This window comes from Eretmochelys imbricata, chromosome 10, assembly GCF_965152235.1.
Source record: "Eretmochelys imbricata isolate rEreImb1 chromosome 10, rEreImb1.hap1, whole genome shotgun sequence".
Lineage (NCBI taxonomy): Eukaryota > Metazoa > Chordata > Testudines > Cheloniidae > Eretmochelys > Eretmochelys imbricata.
In genome coordinates, this window is record NC_135581.1 from 77,360,041 (window position 1) to 77,366,734 (window position 6,694).

A 6,694-nucleotide genomic window follows, 5' to 3' on the forward strand; every position below is an offset into this window, starting at 1 on the left:
CCTTTCCTCCCTTTGAATATCCCCGGCTCCGTTCCTCCCTGGGCGTCCAGATCCTGCTCTTTTATCTGGGCTCTGGAGCGTGCGCCATCCCAGTGTGGGGTTGCCACCTCTGAGGTGCAAGAAACCCGGATGTCCGGGATGACCCTGAGCCCTTATAACTGAACACAGGGCTGCTACCTCAAAAATGGGACCATCCTGTAAAACCTGGATAAGGGGCAGCCCTACCCCTGGGGCTGCTCTGTGTCTCCCCTGGCCTCTGGCCAGACTTTGCTATTCAGGCTGACTCCCAGGGCCAACTCTCCCCCTGTCCTTCCCTCCTTGACTCCCCTGGTCTCTCTATTCTCTAGCTCTTCCCTGTCTGTCCACAGGCCCCTTCTGCTCCAGACGTCCTTTCTGTAAAGTCACCATGCAGCTCCTTCCCCAGCTGGGCTGCATCCTTAACTAGGCCTGGCCCACTCTCCAGGGGCAGGCATATGGGTTAATTGGCCTCAGACTCACATTAACTCTTTCGTTGCCTGTGTGAGGGGGGCCACACTGAATCACACTAACCCTTTGCGTAGGGAGCCCTGATATTTGATCTGTTCACCAGTATGCCCCACCAGCTAGGAAATACCCACAATCCAGACTGCTCATCCTCTGTCATCAGTTTGTATTCTACCTGGCCCATAGAAAAAACCTTGAAGTTCGACCAGCCATCTATGGGAAAGTAAAACCACACAAAGCTTTCCAGTGTAGTCAGGACAAATCTGAGATGTCATTTCAACATCAAGGGCTGTATTCATCTCCAATTCCCAGCTGTGGGAGGGCCCGTCGCAAAAGATTCATGATGGGGGCAGCAGAGCTGGCTAGAGAAAAAGGGAAATAAGTCAGTGACTTAAAAAAATAATACCCCCCCGCCCTGTAATTGGAAAGTTTAAAAATTTTAAATTATTTGCATTTTGAAATATCTGAAGACTGCCAATCACTGGGCAAAACATGGAAGGGGGAGCAAAATTGCTCCAAATTTTTGTTTAACTTCTTTTTTATTTCCAATTTTTGCCAAAATTTTGAACAATCTTTATCGGCTCTACGTGGCAAGGTGGGGTTCAGGGCTTTACAGTTGGGACGTCCGTCCCTCAGAGCAATGAATGTGCACAAACGCTTCTGAGGACAACATACCCTTGACGGCTCTCCATAAAACAAAGCCATTGTCTCAGTGAATTATATGGAACATGCTCCCAAGGGCACCAGGAAAGGCTAACTGGCTCCTATTTTATGTTAGCTGCACTCCAGGAGGGAGTGAATGATACCAAATTAAAGGTTTGGAGAGAAAAAAGACTAATCCGAGGCTTTTCAATTTCCATCTGTAAAAGGAGACACCAGTACTATATAGGAAATATTTCTCGTCAGTTAGAGTGGGTCCTGGCACCCCGTTTAAAATGCATTTGGCTTTTAAAGTTGAAGAAAGAGCCCATTTTAAGCTCCCGTAGAAGAGGGCACCGAGGCAATGAGGAAAAATGGATGGAGTCATTTACTAAGCTTACACTTGCCAGTCTTGCGTGGCTCTCCACAATCAAACCCCTGCAGAAAAGAAAAATCTCCTGGGACCACTGAAGGAATAATGATCTAGGACCTTCTGCTACTGCCAACTGCTGATGCAGTCAGGAGGTCACAGATCATGGGAGATGAATACAACCCACAGTGAGTGATAAGACACAGAGCAGCCTCTTTACAATTTACTGCTCTCAAGTTTACTTAAGAAAAGATGGCAAAAGAAGGTAAACAGCACAAGCCAAAGTTTTGTCCGAGAAGGTAAATGTTGCCCGTGTCCCAGAGAGCGGTTCCTCCCCTGCTGGGTGCACTCCGCCTCCTCCTTACCCAATAATGTTGCAGCCGCAGGAGAAAAGACAGACATATGCTTGGTATCCAGAGCCAAGCCTCTGACTGGCAAAGAGAGCGAGGCGCCTTCCAGGCCCCTATTTGTCACTCAGCATTGAGGAGAAAGGCTGCAACTCAATGACAGAGCCTCTGCGAGCTGTCCAGGTTTCCTTACAGCACCGAGAAGGGTAAAATCTCGACTGCAGAGAAGGAGAGAGTACAGGCAGGTGTAATAGGGTAGGGGACCCTGTGAGAACATGCTTAACTCCTCTTCCCTCTGCATCTCAGCCTAACTCTCTGTTGAAGCAAAGGCAGAGGTTTGGCTTTTCAGGAAGCCTATCACAGAGTCAAACCTCAGGGCTGCTGTATGTAAAACCCTGACTGTAGCAGCGAATAACAGTTCCCAGTCAGTGTCAAAGAGAAACCAGTGTACAATTCCTTCGCAAACAGACATTTCATACACAGACAAACAAGAAATGTGGTGCCAGCTTTTAACAGAGCGAGTAACTGGCCATTGGAACAACTTACCAGAGGCTGGGGGAGGTGGTCCATGGCTGGACATTTTAAAATCCAGAGGGGATGTTTTTCGGGTTCAAAAGGAATTCATTCAGGAAAGTTCTCTGGTTTGTGTTATCCAGGAGGTCAGAGTAGATGATCCCAATGGTCCCTTGTGGCCTGAGAATGTATGAATGAAAACACCGTCAACAATATTGGGAAACCCTCTGTATAATTTTTAAATCTACTGATTCTTATATAGCCTTTCCCACTTAGTTGCTGTTATATATATTTAAATGCAGGATAACATTTACATTTCTATACATTAGGACCAGGGCACTGGAACGGGGAGAGGGGGGAGAGGTTCATGAGGCCATGGCCCCATCACTTTTTACTGGCTGTAAGGGTGAGCAATGGGGGAGGGAGGGGCGGAGAAGAGTGAGCGGGGGTGGGGGCTAGGGGCAGCGCAAGGGCAGGGCCACGGTTCGGGCACTGGTGCCCCCCCCACACTTTTAGGGACCTTCTGTCACTCCTAACCAGGACACACATTCCCCTCTGATCTTTTTTCAGAGAGGAATCCCATGCAGCGTGCGTCACCTGGACTCTTCAGAGCTTGACAAGCAGGGCAGCGTCTCGATTCTTTCCCAAACTCTGCAGAGTCTTGTCAGCTGGGATCCTTACAGCTGGCAGCATTCCTGATCTTGGGTTAGTCGTAGATGGCTTTCCCCAGTGGCCAGGGTGATAGGACTCTGTAGCCTCTAACCAAAGTGGTGCAGGTACGGAGACCCCGCCCGCACAGCGGACACACCTGTTGGCCCTGCGTCAAACTGCTGCTAACTCGTGTGTTTATAATCTTTTCCTTCCTGAGCTGCGGTTGGCTCAGGTCTCGAACGGTGACGGCGTGTGGCCAGACTGCCTCCCCTAAATGAAAATGTCTCATATAGCTTCTGAAACAGCCGCTGGCCACGTCTAGCAACTGCCACACCCTATTTCCAATGCTCAGGGCACCCCCCTGCAGCTATCAGGTGGTAACAGATTTCAGTCACTGGGGACTTGGGCTGGATTCGAAATGGGCCCTCAACATAACAAGCTTCTCTTAGGGTTTTCTCCGGAGGAGACACAAGTTTCACTCTTCTGGAGGGAAGAGGGATCTGCGGGTCAAATGCTCCCACATCTGGGCAATCATCTCCACAGAACAGCCTGCAAAGCGTGTTCCTGAAACATGAAACAAAGACGACGGAGAGAGAGAGAGAGACTGGGTTGCTAGAAGCCACTGTCCATGCTACTAGAGAGCTGTGTGCCAGAGAAAGGGATAAAATGGGCCAGTGACATTGTACAAACTCCTAGTCTCAGAGCCCAGGGCCTGTGCTCGGCCTAGCACTCTCAGGCCTGCTTGTCGCATGAAAGAAGAAAGAAACCCCAACCCCTTCCTCTCATTTCTTCCAGTCTCTCCCATCGCTCCAGTTTCAGCCCCCCTCCCTGCGGCCCTTAGTAGAAGGTGAGCCTTGGTCCCTCACCAACGGATGGAAGTTGCCAGGCCACGTTCTTTCCCATTTGTGTGTGTGGCAGAAATTCTCTCCAGTTGCCCCACTTCTGGATTTGCCCAAGGGGACTGACGACTGAGCCCCCCATAATACTCGCTGACTGTCAAAGGTTCGCATAATCACACTCCGAGGCCCCGAAATCAAGCACAAATCACTTTCCCAAAAGGCCTGGCTGTGCACGTAAGCAGCTTCCACACAGCCCCTTGGCATTACCCACGGACAGGGCCTGTCAGAGCCACGACCTGTCAGAGCCACGGCTGAGGCCCGCAAACAATCAATGGGCCATATGGTGAGTACCAAGTCAGGCCCCTGTGGGGAAAGGTGTGGTGGGCATGATACCCAGGGCAGAGTTAACGGAAGGCTACTGTGCCCAGTACAGCATTGCCAGCTCCTGCAATCTCATCCTGAGTCTTGCTATCTTTGCTACTTTTCTTAAAGCCCTAGCGTGAGACCCTCCACTTTCATTTCAAACAAATAAAACTAAAAGTAAGTTTCTAGCCATCCTGGTTGCAGAGATAAGCTTGAAAATGGGAATCTTAAAAGGTTCAAAAGCCAGCAGGCAAATAAACTCCACATTAAAACAAAACAACACAACCCCTCACAATCACGATTTTTAGGCCAACCTCACGATTTTGGGCAGCCTGAGTCATTTTTGAAAGCTTGGGGTTGGTGATACACTGAAGGTATGGATGATTCTGCAGTATGAGTGGCTCATGGGAGACTTTTTTCTGACTTATATGTTACTAATCGCACTGTGCTATCCTGCTGGAGTACTTTGGAAACCCAGGATTCTCCCACCCCCCACAGTTCAGTTAAGCGCTTATTGAACACAGATGTCATTTTTCTAATCCCCCTCCAGACGCTTATTAGTGCTCCAAAGAACGCATTTCCTGATGAATATTTCAAAATGATCTCTTGAAATGGTCCAACTTTGGGGCATGAATTTACTCATCCATGCACTGGAATAATTTATGGGTGTCTTCTCGAAAAATGCTGTTCCACGTACTCTGTGTTTCATATCCTGCAGTTCACTCCCATCTTTTTGGGGAATCGTTTAACTTTATGGTGCTTACAGAGAATTTGCCAATCTCTTGAGTAACATCTACAGGAGGACTCAATGTGGCTGGCACCAAAGTGAGTAATGAATAGTCTGTCTTCTTGTCAGGTAGGTTTGATATATTCTTGGATTATGAAGGGCTGGCTAATTCAATTTCTGTCCTCCAGCTGGTGCTTCATCAATTGCCTGAATTCGCCAGCCAGGGTCCTATGCAAAACAACTTCAGAATCACGATAAATGCTTTTGTACTGAGCAACGTGGACACAACTTCCATTGTAGTAGCATGTATACTTCATGCAGGGAATTTGGGTTCATGCCTGATGGCCGGCTAGTGAAAACTCTACCAGGGAATTCTCTCTCTCTGTGCCCATGCTTAGTGTTGCACTACAAACTAGATGTGGCATTTGGGGAGTTCATCTTCGCCAGACCTTGCTAGATGGAGGGTCCTGGTCTGGACAGAGCAATGGTCCGACCCTGTATTTCCAGGGTGCCAGGCTTTGGAGTCTGGCATGAGAAAGTAAATCTCATTGATGTCTACAAGCCTTTCTAGTTGGAGAAAAGCCAGCAACAGCCACAAGGTGCACAGTGGTGAACACCGGCATAAGCTCCTGTGAAGTCAATGAAACTAAGTGCATTTACACACCAGATGGGGATCTGACCCAGAGGATGATATCCTGCCCTAGGAGAAAAGCGGACGGATCACAGCAGGGAGCAGCACAAGCTTACTCCGGGCTGAGAGGAGCTTTCAGCCGGGTGCATGCTTCCTGCTCCTTTGAAAACCAGTATGGCATCTCCTCCTAGATTTTAAGGTCAGAAGGCCCTGGCACTTGGTCATATGCCAGCAGGCTAACTGCATGAGCGAGGCCTCTAGTTGGCAGCTTATTATTATTAAAATTTGTAGAATCACAGTGCCTGGGAACTGCAGCCATGGAGCAGGATCCTGTTGTGCTAGGCGCTGTACAAACAGAGCAAACCCACAGTCCCTGTCCCAAACTGTTTAGCGGCTGTGTCACCGTGTGGTGGTAGGGCACAGACTGGCATCCAGGCGAGGGAGGTTCTCTCTGTCAGCATCCAGAGCCGTAGGTAGATATCCTCCCCTTCTGCCTGCAGAGTGGGAAAGGCTCCTTTCTCCTCAGGCTTCTCAAGTACTTCCACATAGTGCGGGGCAGACAGGAGCTGGGCAAGTTAAGCAAAGTTGTGTCATAAATCTTCCCCCCGTACCAGTGTGGGCACCCGGTGCAAGTGCCCTAAGATGTCCACACTGGAAACCTGTAACAGGCTGCAAACAAGCTATAGCATCCTCATAGCGACTCTCCACACCCTACACCCCACAGAGCAACATTCCCAACGTTCTGCCAACGATTCGTCATGCCAGCCAAATTAGGCTTGCTTTCAGCAGGGCTCGGTACTGCTTCAGCCTGAACTGGTTTAATGCCCGTACAGACACAAACTATCTAAAATGGTTTAACTGGTCCTCCTACAGCTGTCCCCCGCTGTACCGAAGGCCTTGCGAAATCCCGCAACGTACACCACGTCTGGGAGCTATGCCAGAAACCAGGGGATAAGTTCCATGTGCAACTGAGCACAGCTTAGAACAGCAGTCCATCAGCCAATTCAGCGTAGACACCCAAAAGCAGTTGTGCTTAACTACCAATGCAGATGCATCCATAGGCCTGGTCTACACGACAAAGTTTTACTGGTAAAACACGCCTTATCAGCACAGCTTTGCACGCGTCCACAC